Source organism: Arvicanthis niloticus, chromosome 6 (genome assembly GCF_011762505.2).
Source record: "Arvicanthis niloticus isolate mArvNil1 chromosome 6, mArvNil1.pat.X, whole genome shotgun sequence".
NCBI classification, from domain to species: Eukaryota; Metazoa; Chordata; class Mammalia; order Rodentia; family Muridae; genus Arvicanthis; species Arvicanthis niloticus.
The window spans coordinates 81,083,533-81,106,257 of record NC_047663.1 but is presented as its reverse complement, the minus strand read 5'-3'; the positions used below and the strand labels follow the sequence as shown (position 1 = coordinate 81,106,257).

Here is a 22,725-nt window from a genome sequence, read left to right as displayed (position 1 = left end):
AAAACCCACAGCTGCACTTTTGACAACAGGAGAAAATTCCTTACTTCCTTATTAGGAAGATATTTGAAAGATTATTTAAATGCTTAGAAATAATATGTACCCTCTCAGAAACTAGTCTCATGAGCCCTCACAAAGAAGAAAGAAGGGAAAAAACAGAGAAATAATGTCTTTTGAAAGTAACAAGATTTTTGATTTATATTTTGGCTGATAGAGACACATGGCTGTGATTCTACCACCTCATTAGTGGTTCAATTATGAAAGCTGGTAATAAATATCTTCCAACTGAACTATAGATATGCATGTAAAAGCACACATATAATACAATTTTTGCATATAGTTATGAATAAAGAAGTCCCAAATCACTCTGAAAACAGCCTCCTGATTACCATCTACAGCAACGTAGTTTCTTAGAATTCATAGCCTTTTCTAATCAGTGTTCACAATAAATATCAGTTGAATAAATGTTTCTGTAAATTTCATTTTCGAAAACTTTATGGTCTGCCTCATTAGCTCAGAGGCTCCGAACATGTTTGTCAAAGGGTGCAGCTGTGAATTTTGCTAATTATCTCATTAATCTAATAATACCATTCTCAGATCAGTTTTAATCTGACACACTGCTATACTTGAGGCTTTCCAAAAGGGGAAAATCCTGGTTGTCTCAGTCACAGAAAGAAGGAATTTCAGAAGAAACTTCATTTATGGCATACTGGTGCTTATATTCTAGCAGGAATCTTAAGTTTTACATTTGAAAATAGAAAAGGGGAAAGTCTACTGTGTCAGAACTCATTCAAATACCATTGTGTTCTTTTCTCCGTTGTAGTCAAAAATCATGTTTCCACAGAAGAAAGTCTGGTGATGTTGATAGAGTTCTGGGAAATTCCTTTGAGGGAGACAGGTTTCAGAGAAAACATTCTAGTTATTAGTAAATAATCCTTTGACTAACTTAACAAAAGTTGAGGTCTTCCCTCCCAACCTCCCTTATGTCTTCTTCCTTATCAAAGCACTTCTCTAAGTATCAGATTAATACAGTTTATTTGAGAACATCTTGGCCTAGCTTCTCTGCCTCCCCAAGGGCACAGTTTGGTTTCTTAATCTTTGCTTTACAAGACTGCAATATTAGAGGAGGTATTTCACAGGGAAGAGGTAAATACAAACCAGTGTTTCTCTTTGTAAGGTTGTAGAGAAGGATGTCCCTGTGAGAGTTCTTGTTTTGGTTTTTAGACACAGGCAAATTAGATTTAGAAAGTTTTCCTTGCTGTTTATGAAACTGAGGGGGTTTTTTGTTTGTTTGTTTGTTTTTTAGAAAATCCTCATGAATATATATTGTAAGTAAAGTGGCATGTTTTTATTTTTATTGTAAGTAAAGTAAGCACTGGATGTATTTAGTGATGTTAAAGCCATGCCAAAAGTAAATGGGAGGGGGGGAATGACAGCCATTGTTGATTTTTCTGAGATTTTGCTTTCTCTTATCTTCCTACTTATTTCCTTCAGCAGTGGTCCCTGGATGAGAGAAAACTCCTGGATGCAGATTACTGCCCACTCACCACAGAATTTACCATCCTCTGCAGATTAGAAAAGGTTGCAAACAGGACCTTCATTTTGAAAAATAAAGTTCCAAATGATCAAATTATTTCTCTGAATACCCAGAAGTCTTATACCCGGAACCCGGTCTCAAAGCATGTTTTCAAAACTTTCAAAAGAAACACTATTCTTTAAAAGACAGATTAGGATTCGAGACTACTGCAAATAAATACCATGAAGCCACGTGATTTGAGGAACAGAAACTGCCCCTTAAGTGTAATGCCTGCTGTCTAAATTAGAAGCAGAAAGGTTTGTTTAAATTTTCACCGTGACACAAGAAAAAACAAAGAGCGGAATCTCTTGATTTCCTTCCGTGAGTGGAAGGAAAAGTTGATGTACTTAGACTGTGTGCTGAACCTGTAGCCACCTCTCAGGACGAATATTCAGAGAGGCTTCTTAGATCTCGCCTTGCCAAGCTCCCAGAGTTCGCCTCTGTAGTTTACATAATCTCTTTCCTCCTGGCTATACACACCTCCTCCGGCAAGTTGTGAAGGCAGCTTTCAGATCTTTTACAAAGCCTCAAGATTTATTACCACTTTTTTTTTTCTGCAAGAAAAGATGCTACTCTCCTAGCCACATCCCTGCTGAGTTTTGTGGGTATTCGTGCAGGATAAATACAACATATGCAGGACAAAGGAAATTTACTCTTCCAATCAGGAGCCTGGATTGCTCAGTTACTGCTAACAGACGGAGGCAGGGATAACACATGCCTTTGATCATGCCAAGCACTCAGGCCTCAGTGTGGACTTCCTGGACCAGTTGTCATGTATTAGTATTTTAATCAGGGTGTAGCTCAACTGGGGGAGTTGAGTGAGAAAGCACTTCCTTTGCCTTTGCATGTTCACATCCTTTCATCTATTTTTTATCCAGTTCTCTTTCTGAATTCTGAATAGGCAGTCAGAGAAAATGTAGGAATCCAGATGGTGCTGAAAAAGTCACAGGCAGAACGATTCTGCTGCAAATGCTTATTGTCCCTCCCACACCCAAATGTCCAAGGAAGCTCTAATGGCATTAAACAAGCATACGATGCCATACACCTTCAAAAAGACTGACATTCAGAAGACTCAAAGATGGTTATTCCAATTCTGATATTTCAAACACTCTTTTCATGTTAATGGCATTGATAATCTCCAAAATCAACCTAATCTACATACCCTGCTCAGATTCTTCTAGTGGTGTTATACTGTATATATGACTTAAACTCTGTGAAGCATCACTTCCATGTATAGAATATAAGGAATACATCCTATCTTGTTAAGATATATGCCCTTATAAAGCTAAGAGGATGTTTATGTTGGTGAGAGTCCTCAAATTATGAGGAAGTTAAATGGCAATCAGAACCCCATCTTGGTCCCTTTATAAACAATGGCAGTGGCCTACTCCTGTATCTTTTGCCTCAACATAGAAATTTAAAATTGAGAGTAAAACAATCAGCACTGCAGCATGGATGGTGGAAGGACCCAAGAGACTCTAACACAGCTGAGAAGCTATTATTGTCAGTTTTCTTCACAGGTAAGGGCCCTGATAGGGTAACCATGTTCTTGTGGGTAGCCTTATATGCATGCACAAAAGGACAGCAATATTGGTTTTATTTGGCTATTAGAGAGAAAGAAAGAAAGAAAGAAAGAAAGAAAGAAAGAAAGAAAGAAAGAAAGAAAGACAGACAGACAGACAGAAAGAAAGAACAAAAGAACATGTGGGGAGGAAGTCTTGGGGAAAGGAGTAATTGTAAGGCTGAATATAAGAAAAATTCATTGGATGTATCTAAAGAAAGAATAAATAGAAATAATATTGTCTGACCTCTTTTATTAATGATGATCTCATTTTGAAGTTATTACCAGTTTTACACTGTACTGAGGTCATCTTCTTGGAGGATAAAAAGTAAAAGGTAACAAATTCATGACAGCATATTATTTCCTTACAATTGTTTTTAAGAACTTTCTTAAATGATTCCTTTTTACATGACATGCAATGGAAAGGGTAAAATATCAGTAAAGCTCTAGAATGATGGTTTCTAAAGTGAGACCTTTATTTTATAAAACAAGTAGTGTGATGCATTTCATATTTTATACATTTTAGTTATAAAGTGATTGAATTGTTTCATTTAGAGAAAGGATTTCAAGCAATCAGGGTAATGAATAGCTACCAGCTTTGAACTTTGATTTGTTATAAGAGAGTAGCTGAATACTTACCCAAAGACCAAGATCATTCTCAAGTCTTGTTCATATTATTTAAGATAAAGATGAGAAACCTCCTTATAGCTTCTGATTCTGTGCTCTGCCTTTTGGCCCACCAGTACAACAAAAACTATTATTTTCTTGCAACTCATTCAAATTTTCATGAAAAGACCATTTCCTTATAGGTGGCTTGCATTGTCAAGATATACTCTTACTTAGCAGAATGATAAATAAGCTGTCCTGGGATTAGTTCAGGTCCTTGATAATGCCAGGTACCTGTTTGATTTTCCTGAGATTCTCTTGGCATTTCTTTTACATTTAAAATATCTGGAGTAGCCCTAAGACTGACGCTCCCACATAGCTATGTCCCAACCAGGAAGAAAAAGAATAGCAAGAGATGTCTCCCCATGCACCTTTTCCTTCTAAAACGTGGACGGACACTTTTGTAATAAGTGGTAAAATATGATTATTCTTGTATCATTCTACCAAAAAATGTCTGATATCTCTGTCTAAATCTCTAATTAACAGGATTAAAATTAGAACTACTGAAATGGACTTTTAAAAATATCAACACAGGATTATGTTTAGCAACTAGAGAGTGGTCAAACATTCTCTTAATTACTGAGATCTGTCACTTAAATAAGGTAGAAATTGTTGGTGAAAAGTAGCTACTGAGTAACTAATCAAGGAGACCTACTCTAAATCAAAATTTATTCAGAATATATTTTATTAGCCAGGATATATTTTATTCAAATATCTATTAAATATAGATGATTATACTAAATTTGGGTGTTAGATAAGACCATATACATGAGGTACAGAAGATATGGCATAGAGCATAGAAATATTTATATAAAAATTCATTACCTCCTATATAAAAAATGTTCATAATGTACATAATAAATAAGTCTATCCTTTGAGAATTGTATCAGAATATAGTACTTACATATTTTTATTGGATATTTTGTTTATTTACAATACAGATATTATCCCCTTTTCCCATTTCCCCTACCTAGAACCTGCTATCCTATACCTCTCTTCCTTTATGCATTTTGATTACATGCATGTATTAAGGTCAGTTCTAGTTTGAGGATCTAGCAACACAATAAATGCAAACAGTCAAGTAACAAACAATACAGTAAACACAAATAGTCAAAGAAAAAGCAAGGCATTAAACTCAATTACATGAACACTTCAATGATCACTGTTTCTAAAGGCTTATCAGGATGACCAAAGTATCTGAGCCTACTTGCCTATTCTAGCCCAAGGTCATTTTCATGTCTGAAGCCTACTTCCTTGTTCTAGCCTAAAATTTAGATTCCTGTCTGAAATTATTTCTTTGTTTTAGCCTAATATTTAGATTCCTGCCTCAGCTTACTTCTTTGTTGTAGCCTACAATTTAGATTCCTATCTGAAATTACTTCTTTGTTCTAGTCTAATATCAGATTCCTGCTTAAAGTCTACCTTCTTGTCCTTGTCCAATGTCATTCCTACCAAGAAGCCCATTTCCTTGTCCTTGACCCATGTCAGCTTCTTGCTAAGCAGCCCCAAAGGCTCTCTACATCTCCCCCTTTTTTATTTCATTAATAAGACTGAGCCTGTCTTAGGTCATTCTGACAAGAATGCCATCCTTACCCATCATGGAATATGCATTATCAAAAGCAATGCACTTCTATCTTAGGTTGGTAAGGCTCTGTGCAGAATCTTACTTGTCCTTAGCTTGCCAGGCTGTTAATTTAATAATTCTGTCTGGGGGTCCATTATCAGATTCAATCGTGTACTTTGGCTGCCAACATGTTGATGTTGTTAAAGATAAGCTTTAAACCAATGGGCAGGAATAAAAGTATTCCCAGGACAAGAAGGGCTAGCCCAATCAAGTTATATATGCCATTCCAGAGGTTTGACCACAATGGAAATACTGACCTCAGGGCATGGATAATTTTATTGGCATTATCTGCAGCATCAAAGGTCAACAGAGCAGCATTCTTTAAATTTTTAATCTCACTATGCAAAGTTAACACACCCAGAGAGGTGTTAGGATTATGCCAAATATCCTACAGGAGTCTAAACTTTTTTCTAATTATAATGACAATCATTGTGAATTTCAAAAGTAACAGTACTCCAATGATATTTGTCATGACACTTGGGATGGCTCCTAACTCTTGAAACCTGAACCTCCTTCAGACAATTTGAATGGATTATAGAGCATCATTCATTGTTCCAGATACCTATATAAATCCTTTTGTATATTCAGTACATTAGTAACATTTTTTGCTAGATGGCTAACAAAAATAATTGTCTTAACTCCTGTGTCAATGCTATTGCAGAAGCAGTGGTGCTAGCAATTGATGGAATTAAAGCTGTTACACCAGCAATAATCAAGCCTGCTACCCTCTTGCTTCTGCTTAAAACCCAACTCACTTCTTCCAGCACTTTCAAGCTTTTTTCAGAAAATCAAGGTTTTCTAATACTCAGGGCAATGAGGTGAAATCTGGTTGATAAACCCCATAACAGACATGTCAGGTTTCAACACATTAACTTAATCAGAAATTATACAGTCAGTGCAACTTACAATAAATACTGTAGAAGAGACAAAACCAATTTTAGCCTGACAATTAAAAGAACCTTAAAACATGCACAAACCCTTGTTTGAAATTCATATCCTGTCCCAACTTTATCTCTTGCTATTGTAACAGCATAGTGAACTATAGCTAACTTCGAAATATGTCTCTGACAAAGTCCAGATCCAGTCTTCAAAAAGTAGACTGTTATTTTCTATATTGGATTGATTTCTAGACCAGTATATGAGTGAGTCCTAATAGTTTTAGAAGAATACAAAATAATAGCTTTAGAAGAATACAAAATAATAGCTTTAAGAAGAATACAAAGAGACATAATTTCTCTTTTTGATTCTCTATCCCACAAGGTCTAAAAACATGAGTCAAGGCAGCTTGTCCCATCTGGGATATAGTCAAGCAAATGTGCATCAGGAACATATGTCCAATACAACTCCCCAGTCACCCTTGTCAGGGAACTCAGCAAGCTCACAGTTCGGCATCATTCTTTCTCTCAGCAACAGTATGTCTCACCAATCCTTTTAAAGTTCCATGGGCCTCTTCCACAATACATTGTCCTTAGGGATTATAGGAACCCCCATAATAAACTGTTGACAAAAAGTCTTGACTGCTCGACAATTGCCAGATCCATTATCTGTTTTTATTTTTATTGGATATTTTACTTGTTTACCTTTTAATGTTATCTCCTCTCCCATTCGCCCCCAAAACCCCTTATCCCATCCTCTTCCCCCTATTTCTATGAGGGTGTATTCCCACCATCCTCCCATTCCCACCTCTCTGCTCTCAAATTCCCCAAAAACTAGGGAATCCAAACTTTCAGGGACCAAGGCCCTCCACTTCAACTGATGCCTATCAAGGCCACCCTCAAATACCTATACAGGTGGAACCATGAGTCCCTCCCTTTGTGTTCTCAGGCTGGAGGTTTATACCCTGGGAGCTCTGATGGAGTATTTTGATACTCCTTCTAAGATGGACCAAAGCACCCACACTTTGGTCTTTCTTCTTCTTGAGTTTCATGTGGTCTATGAATTGAATCTTAGGTATTGTGAGCTTTAGGGCTAATATCCATTTATCAGTGAGTGCATACCATATGTGTTCTTTTGTGACTGGGTTACCTCACTCAGGATGATATTTTCCAGTTCTATCCATTTGGCTAAGAATTTCATGAATTCTTTGTTTTTAATAGCTGAGTAGTATTCCATTGTGTAAATGTTCCATATTTTCTGTATCTATTCCTCTGTTGACAGACATCTGTGTTCTTTCTAGCTTCTGGCTATTATAAATAAAGCTGTTATGAACATAGTGGAGCATGTGACCCTGTTTTATGTTGAAACATCTTTTAAATATATGCCCAGGAGTGGTATAGCTGGGTCCTCACGTAACAGTATGTTCAATTTTTTGAGGTACTACCAGAGTGCTTTTACAGTGGTTGTACCAGCTTACAATCCCACCAACAATGAAAGAACATTCCTCTTTCTCCACATCCTTGCTAACATCTGCTGTCACTTGTGTTTTTTATCTTAGACATTCTGACTGGTGTGAGGTGGAATCTCAGGGTTTTTTAAATTTGCATTGCCCTGATGACTAAGGATGCTGAACATTTTTTTAGGTGCTTCTCAACCATTTGAGTTTCCTCTGTTGAGAATTCTTTGTTTAGCTCTGTAACCCATTTTTTAAAATAGGGTTATTTGATTATCTAGAGTTTAATGTCTTCAGTTCTTTGTATACCTTGGATATTAGCCCTCTATCAGATGTAGGATTGGTAAAGATTTTTCCCAATCTGTTGGTTGCTGCTTTGTCCTGTTGACAGTGTCCTTTGCTTTACAGAAGCTTTGAAGTTTTTTGAGGTCCCTTTTGTCAATTCTTGATCTTAGAGCATAAGCCATTGGTGTTCTGTTCAGGAACTTTCCCCCATACCCATGTGCTCAAGGCTTTTCCCTATTTTCTCTTCTATTAGTTTCAGTGTAGCTGGTTTATGTGAAGGTCCTTAATCCAAGGACTTGGGCTTTGTACAAGGAAATAAGTATGAATGAATTTGCATTCTTCTATATGCTGACCTCCAGTTGAACCAGCACCATTTGTTGATAATGCTGCCTTTTTTCTATTGGATAGTTTTAGCTCCTTTGTCAAAGACCAAGTGACCATAGGTATGGGGGTTCATTCTTTGGTCTTCAGTTCTATTCCATTGATCCTCTTGTCTGACTCTGTTCCAATACCATGCAGTTTTTTATCACTATTGCTTTGTAGTACAGCTTGAAGTCAGGGATGATGATTCCCCCAGGAGTTCTTTTATTGCCGAGTTTAGTTTTAGCTATCCTGGGTTTTTTGTTATTTCAAATGACCTTGAGTATCGCTGTTTCTATTTCTGTAAAGAATTGAATGGAGGTTTCAATGGGGACTTCATTAAATCTGTAGATTGCTCTCGGCAAAATAGCCATTTTTACTATTTTAATCCTTCCAATCCATGATCATGGGAGATCTTTCCATCTTCTGAGATCTGTTTTGATTTCTTTCTTTAGGGACTTGAAGTTCTTGTTGTAAAGGTCTTTTACTTGCTTGGTAAGATTCACCCCAAAGTATTTTATATTATTTGTAACTATTGTGGAGGGTGTCATTTCCACAATTTCTTTCTCAGCCTGTTTATCTTTTGAGTAAAGGACTACTTATATTCTTGCTGTTCATGGAGAAGAGGGATGACTTGTATAAAAGTTCACTCACTATTCTATGGTTGAAAACCAGAAGCTGCCTGGTTTATAAATAAAGTGTTACTGGAATATAATACATCATTGCATCATTATGGTCTATGACTGTTCACAGAATATGGCAGCATAAATAGTTGAAAGGAGAAGAAAGAACTACAAAGCTAAAAATATTATATAGATTTTTACAGAAAAAAGTTTTACCCATACTCTACAAGATACAATATTGATTTCAATACAGATATTTGGAATTTAAGGAACATGCACGTATATATGTATTTATATATAATATATAGTCACATGTGTATATGTGTGTATGTGTATGTCTATGTGTTTATAGAAGGGGAGATAAGATGGAGGAGGCAGGGAGAAAGGAAGGAAGGAAGAGAGGAGAAGTAAGGAGCAAGAAATGTCAGAAGAAAAAGGGAGAGGAAAGGAAGGAAAAAAGAAATAGGAAAAGAAGGAAAATTATGTCTTAAATTCAGCAGAATCTTAAAAAAGTGTCTTTGCTATCTCAGGCTTATTTTATGTCTTTCACATTTATGATTTTTCTTGTCAGATATGTGCCCTTTAAAAATTCACATCAGTTATTTATATTCTTTAGGTTTTATAGTATGCAATAGATGATTAGAAGCAGTTGGATTTTGTAAACTAGTTTTCTACAGTATCAATATAAAAATAATCTGTTAATATATTTCTGAGTTTATAGAAGTGATCCATTGTACTTCTATCTCTTTAGATAATTAAAATGAAGCAGAGCTTGTGTATCATATATATACTTATCTTTTCCAGAACCCAGCTGTTTAACTTTTAATTTAATGATGAACTACTTAAAGCCAAGGTTTTTAATTACTATGTATGTAATTTTCATTATTTTACAAGATATCTTTTGACTTGAAGAAGGGTTGCATTGCTCAGTTTATTTTCAATTATATTTAGTGGCAGATAAGTCTGATTTTTTTTTTTTTGCCAATCAATAGATAGATTTGATGTGTGGCAGTCTTTTTTTATAAGATTTCATTGTCACGTTCAGAAATCTATCATTTTGTATCATATATTTTAATCATAATTACTATATACTGTGAGTGATTAGAAGCATATCTTGTGTGTATCAACTCTACTTGGGTATCTCAGACACCAAAGTCTAGAGTGGGTCATAGATAGATGATTACACACTATTTCCTAATATGGATCAATAGGATTAATATAGCAAATATATCTATCCTTCCAAAATTAATTTAGAGATTCAATGCAATTTCTATCAAATGTTAAACACAATTCTTCACATGTCTTGAAAAGGTAATTGTCAGCCTCACATCAAAAACCAAAAATTTCAGATAGATAATCAACGTTGAATAATAAAAAGACTTCTAGAAGTATTGTCATCTCACAACTCAAATTATATTGAGAATTATATTAAAGAACTAAAGAAAAATTGTTTGGTATTCATACAAAATCAAAGCACAATGGTATCAAACTGAAGCCTCAAACATATATTCACATATGTGTGGACATAAAAATCCAGCAATACACACTGGAAAAAGAGCATCTTCAACAAATGCTGCTGATCAAATGTGATGGCTTTATGTAGATGAATGCAAATATATTCATTCTGCACAAAATCAATACCAAAAAGTAAAGGCCTCAGCATAGAACCAGATACACTTAACACGATAGAAAAGAAAGTGTGGAATAGTTTTGAACTTGTTGGCACAAGACAAGGATTTCTGAACAAACAACATTAGTAAAGGCACTACGATCAACAATTAATAAATGAAACTTCATGAGACTGAAAAAAAATAGGCAAAACAAGGAACATCATCATTTGGACAAAGCAGCAGCTTAGAGGATAAAAAACATTTTTTCTTTAACCAACTACATATTCAATACAGAGCTAATATAAAAAACATATAAAGAAATTAAAAGCTAAGTATCAGGAGAACAAATACCCCAATTTTAAAATGTGCTACACATCTCAACAGAGAATTCTCAAAAGAAGAAACTCAAATGACTGAGAAACACTTAAAGAAATCTTCATTGTTTTTAGTCATCATCAATGTCCAGCAATACTGCTAAGACATCTACCCAAACACTCTTCTTTTTACCGCAGAGACAATTTTTGTTCAACCATGATTATTGATCGCTTACTCATAATAACTAGAAACCGAAAATAACCTATAAATGCTTCAACAGATGATTGAACAAATAAAATGTACATTCAGATAATGGCATATCACTTAGACATTAACAAATAAATTTTGCAGGTAAAGAGAATAGACTAGAAAAATATCATCCTGAGAGTGGTAACCCAAATTCAGAAAGACATACACGGTATATATTCACTTATGCATGATATTAGCTGTTAAATCAATGGTAATCAAGCTGTAATCTATAGAACTGTAGCTATTAGATATATAGTAAGGGACTATGAGATAGGGGCTAAGTAGATCTCCCTAAGAAAGAGACATAGAATAGACAGATACAGGTGGGTTAGGGTGTCTTTGAATGACAAGATCAAGTGAAGAGGGATGGGAGAGTGAGTCCAGTAAGTGAATATGGAGGAAAACAGGTGAAATCATATATATATGAAGGAAGGGGATCTAAATTAATTGCCATATAATGGGGAAGACAGCCCTAATTTTTCAAAAAAAGGAAGCTTCAATACTGGGAATGGGTTAAAATTAACTGAATTATTAGCCTAGGAAATTTCCAAATAACCCAAGTCTATAGGTTGCCTTCTACAGACAACAAGAACCCGTTGAGGAATACAACACCTACCCAACTCATTGAACATGCTGAAGTTGAGCTGCTGCCTATATGGAGCCTTCCCACCTATGGGGTAGCATCTGCATCAATGGAAAGTATTCAGCAGGCTACCAAAGCAGAAATGTTAAGAACAACCCAGACACAAACTCTTTCATCTGCAATGGAAAAGCCAGTGCAATGGTGACACAAAGCATGAGGGAATAACCAATATGTGATCTGACCTAAGGACCACTGCACAGAATGTAACTTATAATTGGCACTGGTTCAGCCTGAGCACTGGGGGGGGGGGGGGTAAAACTAAATATTACTGTTCAAAAAATGTAGCAATAAAATGACTCCTTAACATTTCCAGGTCAGTGTTTGACTCTGTCATCATAAGAAAATCTCCCCCAGCAACAAATATAAATGGGCACAATACAGATGAGTAAAATTACAGAGACCCACTCTACATATTTTGCAGAGCCTGGGAGAACCTGGAACACTGAGGTGTAAGTAAGGCTCGGGGATTAGAATATTGTTGAACAGGAGGGAGGGGAGGAGAGAGAGTGTTTGTATTATGGATTCCAGGTAAATATTTTGTGGGGGTTCTTTTGTGTGTAAACTAGTGAGTGTTTTTATCTATTTATTATGCCTTTTGTTTGGCTTCTGTCTTTCTGTTTGTTTTATCTTATTTCAGTGTTTTTGTTTTATCTCATTGTATTTTACTATTATCCTGTAGAAACCGATGTGTTTTCTATGAGATGAAAAAAGTGGGTGGATCTGGATGGAAGGGGAGGTAGGGAGGAACTAGTAGGAATATGAGCAGGGTATTGTATTAAGGATAAATTATGTGAAGGTAAAAAAGCTCGTTTCTATAATAAAAAGAAAAAGTAAAAATTTCACAAAATGTCTGGTCATTACTGAGAAATATAAAGCTGAGTTAAATATCATTGATAATTTCACTTTGGTGTTTCTATTTCAAGAAATACAATAAACATTTCTACCAAATCCTCTCTTACAGACAGAAAAAAAGAAGGACTAAAGAAAACAACAACAACAACAACAACAACAACAACAACAACAACAAAAAACAGACAGGCTGTATGTAGTGGCACATGCTTTAATCCTAGCTCTTGGTAAACAGAGGCAGGGGGATACCTGAGTTTGAGGCCAGCCTCATCTGTAAAGTGAGTTTTGGATAGTCAGGGCTACACAGTGAAACACTGGCTTGTATTTTTGAAAAAAGGAGGAAGAAAACAATATAAACATAAATAAATAAATAAATAAATAAATAAATAAATAAATAGAGAGAAATTTAAAATGAAAATAGTTGACTATACGCCAAGTTCTGGGATAAAGAAAAAAACAACTTCTTTAGTATAAATCCTACCTGCCAGGAAGCCAGCATCAATTTTCCAAACACTTTCTACCTCAGAGCACAGGAGGATATCAGCCAAGTACAGCGTTTATTTAAAAGATTGTCATTAACAGCAGTATTTGAAATTTAAGCATTCAGCTAACCTGCACGTTGAATTCCTCTGGGTGCTGATTTCCATTAAATCTAACTTTTGTGAAGATTAGTTTAGATTAAATCCTAGAATTGACATTTGAGGACACCTGTCCAAGACTGCACTTAATAAATGATTCAATCCCTCCCTTTGGCATTACTAGAACTCATCTTGTCTTATGCAGTAAACAGGAAGCACACAAAATAAATTTACCATGTGGTTGCTTTGTTCTCGGGAAAAAAAGGACTGCACAGAGATTCAATCCACCAAACTTATTATTTGGATAGAGTTCCTTAAGCTAATGATGGAGTCACCTAGTGACATGAAGTACCCATTTACTGGCAGGTGCTAGCATCACCATTAATAACAGGGTTTGAGATAGGGAGCCCATAGAGCAGAAATTCCTGAATGCAGATGCCCATGAAATTTGGCCTAGCATCCTGACCTGCCTTGCCAGTGCCCGCATGGTTTTCAGTGGGAAAGATAGCACCTGCAGTCTGCCCACTCATCCCTTGTGGGGTAAAGTGGAAAAGAACTGCTGTGTTTGATGTGATGGCAACTCAGAGCAATGAACTTGAAGCAAAAGTGTATTTTTTTAAATCAAAGCAAAACAGACATCCCTGGTTCATTCTAATGAAGCATATGCTTGGCATTATAATTCCTGTTTCTGATGTATGATGGTAAGCTTCTAAAAAAAAGCATGATTGCCTTTGAAAAACATTTTTATTTATATGTGATATTTTCATACCTGTATTCAATGCATTTGTATCAGACACATCTTTATCTCCCTCCTCCATCTTCTCCAACATGTCCCATTCCCAACTTTCATGCATTTGAAAAACAAAACAAAAGAGGAAAGCAAATTCACTGCATCCATCCTGGCTGTCAAAATGCGAGTGTGGAGCTATTCACTTGAGTGTAGATAGTCTTCTAGTGGCCATATATCTACAGAAAACTGAAACACCCTCCCCCAGGACTATCAACTGCCAATGACTGTCTCTCCTCAGCCATCATTAACTGCCAGTAGCTTGTTGGCTAAAGAGAAGACTCATAACGGTTCAAATGAAAGTACACATTTTGTAACCTAGACACCCATCATTTCTAACTTGAGAGCATATCCCATCATTTCTAACTACCCAATAACAGAAAGTACTTGTATAGGTAGTTCTGTGACTTAATACTGTTCATAAATTCCTATCCTAAAGTCTAACATGTTATGTACTTTATATTATATCATATTATAAGTAATTTCATATTGCTTGTCTCCCTATCAGAATAAGAATTTCAAGCAAAAGCATGTTTCTACAATCTGCTATGGTTCACAAAATCTGGCAACGCTCACTTACTTAATACAACAACGATTGAAAATACCCTTACCAAACACCGGTTTGAAAGTTAGCACTTCAGAAACTCACCTTCAGAATTACTTAATTTTTTATTTGTTTAATAAGACTAAATAAAATTCAGTTTCCTTGTCTCAGAATCCTGACTCTTTTATTCCTTCCCCTACAAATGTACATTTATCTCTTCATACACATAACATGTAGATAATGTGTTTTTCATAATTTTAAATATTTGCTTTTATATGGTTTACTTGCATTAAAATGTACTGTATGAGGTGTTTTAATCCTTAAAACTAGGACAAGGTGCTCAATAGATATTGGAATGGCAAAAAAATACATTTGCTCAGCTAAATATCTCAATATAGTAACTAATGCAATTCCTGCATAGATCGCCCTCTACTGTAGATAGTGTAGAAAATTTAGGATTGTCAAAAAGCCTCCTAAAAAAAAACTTTCTAAAGGAATAAATAAATACTGTGTGTTATAAGAACGTTAGAAGGTCACAGATTGCAGAATAAATGGTTCAAAAAATTCTTTAGTAATATTTTATGGTAATAAAAATAAAATATGTTGTACTCATTTGTGATGTTCTTTATTTTGCAATAGTAAGAATGTAGATGTTCTCCATAGGATTGCTTAGATGAGCCAAGAGTTAGGCATACTCAAGTTGAAGCACCTTGACATTAATAGTACTCACTTCTTCTTTAAAACAATCCTTTTGTTGTTGCATTTGTAACTAATTAATTAATCGAAACAAGGACACCCTATGTACCCTGGAAAGAGCAAAACTTTCTAGGAATACCACCAACTCAGAAGTTTCCCTGCCTCTGCCTCCTCTGTGTTAGGATTAAAAGGGTATATTACTAAAACAGGCTCTTCTCAATTTGCTATCATGATCAGGAAGCACTCATATATAATCTACTAAATAGAAAACAAATGCCATGTTCTATATATGTTATATACATGTTACTTGTGTTGAGATAAGCTACTGAGTAGATCAGCAGACAAAAGTCTTCCTAAATCCCATGAATGCGTGAGGACATCGTAGAAACCCAGAATTGGTAGAAAAGATGAATCATGAGTTAAATATTTTCAGATCTCCATTGCTGATACTATAGCTGAAAAACCTTTCCTGGAATTCAACTAACTTGTTTTAAGTCTTATTTTTTAAAATACATTTATCTATCTTTTTTTACATGAAACAAAATTGCTATCAGACTTTAAAAACTAAACCAAATGGTTCTGAAACAAAGAGATTGAAATAATGTAATTTCATACCCTTCAGGCAAGATGTCAATCCTCAATTTACTGTGAAAAGTTCCTTCCAATTATTCTGCTTCTTACAGAGATCCTTTGTGTATTCAGGTCCTGTAGTGATTATGAAATTCTCTGGGTGCTTCTCACTTCACCTCCAGTATCCCCCCCACATCTTTTTCTTTCGTCTTACAATGCTGATTATCCCCATGTTCTCAGATTCTGAATTAACTCCTTATTATTCCTGTGTATACTATTTTGCTGACTAGTTTTATGTCGACTTGACACATAGTAGAAATTATGTCACATATTGCCTGGTATTCCTGAGTTCTATCAGAAAGCAGACTGAGCAAACCATATAAAGCATGCCAGAAGAAAGCAATTCTCCATGTTTTCTGCCTCAGTCTTCTGTGTTCCTGCCCTGTCTGAGTCCCTGCTTTTGACTGCCTTCCATGACGAAGGCATATGTGGAAGAATATACAAAATAAAACCTCTTCAAGCCACTTTTGGTAATGGTGTTTCACCACAGCAATAGTAACCTTGACTAAAATAATACAGATGCATCCTGACGTATTTTGTATCATCTTACAACTATGACAAACATGAGAGTGTTGTAAAGATATCCTAGTCTTGATGCTTGTCCTCTAGACAATCAGAACTTTTAGTGTCACCCATTTTTTTTCTTCCACCTGATTTTGCTCTTCTTTTTTTTTTCCCCAATAAACCAGCCTGGCCAGGTTTTGCAGACATGTATTTAATCTGATTTCTACACCAGAACCTCAGGACAGATGAGGTAAAGTGAATCTATCCTTGTGTCCGGAGCTCTCTTTCAAGACACATTCATCTACATGTCACCTCATTCTTGTGGAAAGATAAGTCCTTTGAATGATTATTATTTTATCTTTGTTACTAAAGGGTAAAAAACAAAGCCCCTGTATTCAAAGAAGTCTTACTTATCAGCACCACTTACTAATGAGATTAATATTTAATGTTCCTTTAAAATTTATGACTATGGCTCAGAACAATGCTTATTCTAGTTTACGTGCAGATAAAAGGCCGTTGTTAAAAAAAAGTGGAAGAATTAAAAATAATTAGAATGCATTCAGATGACAATAGTTTAGTTTTGTATGTACAAAAGCTGCTTAGCCACCATGTACTGAGTTCTTTATCTAGTGTGCTTCACATAGCGGCTCTTACTACAATGAAACTCTCTTCAATGATTTTATTTATAAAACAATAGCCACAGAGATACATGAAATTTCATGGTTCAGTGACTATCATCTAACCAAGTCATATAAGATTGAATCATCCAGGGTTAAATAAAACACCTGCCTCCAAATATATATGATCTAAGGTTTCTGTAATTCCAATCACACCATCACACAGCTGACCTTAGAGATGGCACATAGGTGAAGAATACGAATTGGAAACAGCAGCAATGAAACTTACTTAACTGTATCAGCAAAACATCATAGATTCTTACAATTTATACCAGATTTTTCCAAACTGATAATATTGGAAACCATCAATTTAATATCAATAAAAGTTGAACTTGATATTTTTTATGCTATTAACAACTAAAAATAAAAAAAAAAAACAAGAAATCCCTTATATCTGCGTAAAGGAAACAGATGCCAACAGCTGTTTTTGAGACTGTTTTACATACAAGTCCCCAAAGGTACAGATGTCTTAGTATGCTTGATTTACTCCTTAACAAGCATCTCGGTATTTTACAAGCAAATATTTCTGGCAAATATATTCTGAATGGATATACCAGGGACTCCGATCTGCATCCAGGGCCAATACAAAAACATGATATTTCTATAATTAATAATATACCCAGTTTTAACCTTGCTTTTCTGATTTCCAACACAACTCTCTCTCTTATCCACTCACTGATGTGTGTTATTATCATAAAACATTGAACAACTCTACAAAGATGTACCTTGCTAATATCTGTGTAGTTCCCTAATCTTCTCTATGTCTATTACTTAGACATAAAAACTGAATCTTGGATGTTTTTCATTTCATCATATGATTCTTAAACTGAGAATAGTCACTCTTAAAAGGCTATAATTTCCAAAATATATTTTAATTGAAATAGAGTTACATTAATTTTTCCCGTCTCTTTTTTCCCTCCAACCCTTTACGTACCCTCAACTGAAGCCCTCCCATGACATCCTCAATCTGAAAATTATAGTAACATTTTCTTTGATCATCATTGTTACATACACACACACACATACACACATACACACACATATATAATATGTGTGTATGTGTCTACCTGTGTGTGTATATGTATATCCATGCTATGCATGCACAAATGTATATAAATAAATATAAACTATCAGTTATCTCTTGGTTTTGACACTAAACTAGAACATGGTATATTTTATATATCCAGTGATTACTGTGTGTTTTCATACGATATATATTAAACTAAGTGATAGTTAAAATTCAGGTTAAATCTGCAAACAAATACCATAATGCATTTTTATGAGTAAAAACTGTAAATCATGGGAAGAAAGATACTCACAATTGGGGATGGCAAGTCATGTGTATAACATAACATAATATGCCTTTGAGGAACCAGAGCCTCAAAGTTTATAGGTTTGAAAAGCTTCAGTACTACAACTCTTAGCCACTTAATGAGTTTCTAGATTAACCTGAGCTACAGAGTAAGATGCTGTCTCAAAACATACTCAGGTCTGATGAAATGACTTTGTGGGTAAAAGCATTTGCTGCCATGCATTATGGTCTTATTTTAGTAGTTCCCCTGGATAAAATTTACACAGTAAAAACTTCACCACATCCTGCTTGTCCTCTAACATTCATATGTGTACACACACACACACACACACACACACACCCCACTAAGTGAATATAATTAAAGATTTTAAACAAAGTAAGCACTCAGATACCAGTAGAGAGGTATTCAAAGCCAAGGGGGAAAGTTCCAATAAAAGCACATGGGATAAACTGATAAGAACTCTTTGGTGTTTTAGTATTAATTGATACATTTTTGTAAACATGGGTATCAGTTCATTATTCAGAGTCTAGTCCAACAGAAGCCTATACTCACACAAGCAGGAACTCTCTTCTTTCCAGTAAAGAAAATAAAAATGTCGTGGACAAAAAAACCAGGAGTTGGTACATGTGGGGACTGATAGACTGCAATGGACATCAGAGAAATCGAATTCTGTAACCTTTTGACTTTCAATGCTATGTTGAAAAACTAGAACCTGTGGTACTCTTAGTGAATCAACTTGGCTACCTTTAAATGTCAAAGGGGAAGTCTCTGCTCAGAAAGAAAAGACCAGGACAGTGTGAATATCCCAAACATTTCAATAATGTGTAGCACATAACCTAATTCAAATTTCCAAGTACAAATTTAAATACTGAATGTACTATTACAAGTATAAGATATAGCATTTAATATGATTCATATTTTGTTTGATCATATATTTAAGCTTCATTGATTCCTACTTATTCTTTGTCACTTATTCAAATAGCAACTAACACAAAAATGGTATGTATTTTTAAAAGATTATTATTTCAATTGTAATATACTCAAGTCAATGTTTAGAATTTCTGATGATTGCAATGTGTGTTTTTAATGCCTCATTGGTTTTAAAACATATCTAACTAAACACAGAGTTGAAACATAAATTATTGTATGCACTTGTTCATAAATATAACAGCATTAAGTACCGCTCCATAAACTGACAATAATGTATGGTTGGCTTGTATGGTCCACTCAGTTCTATGACAGCAGCAACAAGCACACGCCACTGCTAGTCCTCATTTATGCCATCTGAACCCAATTCAGAAAGTGGCGATCCTGATGGAGCAGTAGCAGCTCAGTGTGGATTCAGCCTTGAAGCTGCTTACTATAGCTATTTCTGGAATTTGTGAGAGCGTGAATGTATGTGCTTGTATCATGATGTTTCATGTCTAGAAACTGCTTTTCAATGTGGAGTCATTGAGGGAAGGCACACAGTACATTTTATTTTATTTTTTTTAATTTTGCAGGGAAAACTGGGTGAAGATCTACGGGACTCGAGTCTTAGTAGCATTCACTTTTCAGCTTGAACAGATTCTATGCTACGTGATTCTTTTCTTCATGAATAATATTGCCAAACTCACAAGCTTGACACAAGACATAAAGAAACCCCCTTATCCAAGGAAAATACAGAATGCAGTACATCATCGAAGGGAAAACGTGGGTATACACTGCCATAGTTTCTTTTATCTCCTTAGCAAGAAAATATCCTTGCTTTCTGGGTTTTTATGTTTTGTTATGTTTCTGGCTTTCTATGTTTTGCTGTGTCTCCATTTTTCCTTTCCTTTCCCTTTAGGAACATAAAATGATACAGTTAGCTATTGAATGTTCAATAAAAACTTGTTTTACATATGTAATTTTAATTATATGTTAAAGAGTTGAATGTTATACTTCCTTAAACATTTTTGATTTCAGAAATTTTCCATTAAATTTCTTTACAGTCTTGATGTTTTATTGGATTTAGTATGCATGGATATAGCTGATATTCAAGATTCTAAGTAGAAAGATTCCGGAAGTATCAACAATCTTGTTATTCTCTGTCTTCTGAGTGAGCAGAAGTTTCAGTGTGTTGTGCCCCTTAGGCATGTAGTGTTCTGTAAACCCTGCAGTTTTCTTGAGATTGGGTTACAGTGCATAGACGTTGTAGAGAAGAGCTCATGTTCATTATCTACACTTACTAGCTTTAACAACAAATCCTGGCATGTCATCACCCCTGTTACATAAAGAGAACATATAAAATCTGAGTCATGGGGTCATAATAAAGGAAAGAAGAGAAGGAAACTTGATACACAATTGTTTAAAATTATGGATCCATTTATGCCAGTGCTAAAGCATTACAGTTGTTTTCTTAGTTACATGAAGCAATGCTTGTACTTTCCTTCCTTCTCATCTTTTATTTTTCGCTTCTTTTTCACTCCACATTTGTGGCCTCGTGCCCTTCTCCTTTTCTCTTTCTTTCTCTTCTCTTCCGTTCTTTTCCTTTCTTTCATGTATTTCCTCTGCTTCCCTTCCTTTCTTTCCCCCTTCCTTATACTTCTTGTAAATGAAGTAATTACATCACTTATAAATAAGAAACATGTTTTTATCAGGGTTGTTTATACATATTCTCAGTACTAACATGGGGAAAAAGACATAGAAAGCTTATAGAAAGCTTATAATCAAGAACAATAGTCAGCTCTATGGACAGGACTGAATAAATGGGAAGGGGATGGCTTCGGACCATAATCTCAAAATATTTGTATTCCCTCAAATAAGTGAGGAGTTGGAAAGAAAGCCACCATGCTATTAGCATGAGTCTTGATATTTAGAAGAACACATTTGGGAGTTTTCCAAGTCAATCTCAGAATTCATTATTTAAATTGTTCTAAACATACTTTGAGGGAGCCATTACTAAGCGGGAGGCTTTATGTAAGCGATTTTATAGCATTAATAATCCTCCATACCCTGTTATACTCACTACCACTAAGGCTGCTAAATAATTGCTTCATTTACATTTTTATACCATGCCCACTTCATTATAGGTATTCAATGTATCTTTACTAACAGCATCAGTATCAAAATGTAGGCAACATCATTGATTCCCAGAGAACAAATTGAGTTTAAAAAGACCTGTGCTAATTTTTGTTTCATTCTTAAGGACGAATTTTCAGACAATTTATTTTTTATTCCATTGTATTTCTATAATACATGGGATGATGCAACTTGGAGGCAAATTTGTGATCTTGCACAGCATTTAATGCTTTCTTACTATATGTACTTCCTTATTTTAAGGACCTTTATTATTTTAACCTATAGAATTCTTAGAACACATCTATCTCTCTTCTTACTGAAGAGTAAAGTGCTGGCCTAGATAACACAGCTTTTATGATTGAAGAGTTGGCTGACCAAAAAAGCAGGTATTTTGCCCACTGCATAGTGAAGCTCTCAGATGTAATTTAGTGTATCTTACTTTCTGGCTGTAAGAGATGAGTACTGTGTAAAAATGAATAACTAATATAAGTCTTGTCTCAAGAAGACCAACAGAGTCAACTAACCTGGATCCTTGCAGGTGCCCAGAAACTGAACCACCAACCAAAGAACACGCATGGACTGGACCTAGGGCCCTTGCACATATACAGCAGACGTGCAGCTTGTTCTTCATGCTGGTTCTCCAAAAACTGGAGCAAGGGCTTACCCTGAATCTGGTTGTTTGTCTGTTGCTTCTTTTCCCCTAACTGGGAAAACTTGTCTGGCCTCAGTGGGATAAAAGGTGCCTAGTCTTGCAGTGACTTGAAGTACCAGGGTGGGTTAGAACTGAGTGGGGAGCTCCCTCTTCTCAGAAGAGAAGAGAAAAGGACAAGGAATGGGGTGGGTTTGTGAGATGGGGGACTAGAAGGAATAGGGGGCCCACAATCTGGATGTAAAGTGAATAAAGACAAATAAAAAGTTATGAGTCATGTGTCTATGTAATGATTGAATAAATATACAAATTGCTAATCTCCAAGTTTATAATACCAAAATCTTTATATAATATCTATAATAACAAAGTTTGCTAAATCAAAAGTCTCAAAAACATGATTGCCTAAAGAAGACCTTAACACCTGGTATCTCAACATACAGAGGGGAAATTTTACAAGATTCCATCCCAGATGCAAAGCTACAAAAAATTAACAATGGCTGAGAGACAGACAATTAGTTTTTTTTCAAGGATAACCCTCCTTACTGGTTATCCAATACAAAATGGTCATCCCTGGAGACATATATATGTATATATATATATATATATATATATATATAT

At 35.2% G+C, this 22,725-nt stretch overlaps 1 long non-coding RNA gene across 2 annotated transcripts; it reads left to right on the top strand.

The window, feature by feature from the left end:
* The first annotated feature begins 1,498 nt into the window (after positions 1–1,498).
* Positions 1,499–22,281, top strand: LOC143442834 (uncharacterized). 2 transcript variants are annotated; one of them, XR_013111360.1, is made up of 6 exons: positions 1,499–3,093; positions 12,152–12,287; positions 12,800–12,879; positions 16,612–16,676; positions 19,919–20,108; positions 21,997–22,281. It is a non-coding gene; the product is annotated as an uncharacterized LOC143442834 (long non-coding RNA). The 2 variants fall into 2 exon arrangements; XR_013111359.1 differs by having other exon boundaries at positions 16,612–20,108.
* Positions 22,282–22,725: the final 444 nt, after the last annotated feature.